We start from the raw sequence: 219 nt of genomic DNA on the forward strand, positions 1-219 counted from the left end.
TTGTGAATGGGAGCATTTCCCTGTACTCTTTCTCCAATTGCTTCTTACTGGTATATAGAAAGGCTACTGATTTTTGTAAATTGATTTTTATAACCTGCCACTTTACTGAAAGTGTTGATCAGTTCTAGGAGTTTCTGGTGGAACTTTGGGGATCTCTTAGGTAAAGTGTCATATCATCTGCAAAAAGAGATAGTTTGACCTCTTCTTTTCCAATTAGTA

The sequence above is a fragment of the Nannospalax galili genome, unplaced genomic scaffold (genome assembly GCF_000622305.1).
Source record: "Nannospalax galili isolate Female #2095 unplaced genomic scaffold, S.galili_v1.0 scaffold231, whole genome shotgun sequence".
NCBI classification, from domain to species: domain Eukaryota; kingdom Metazoa; phylum Chordata; class Mammalia; order Rodentia; family Spalacidae; genus Nannospalax; species Nannospalax galili.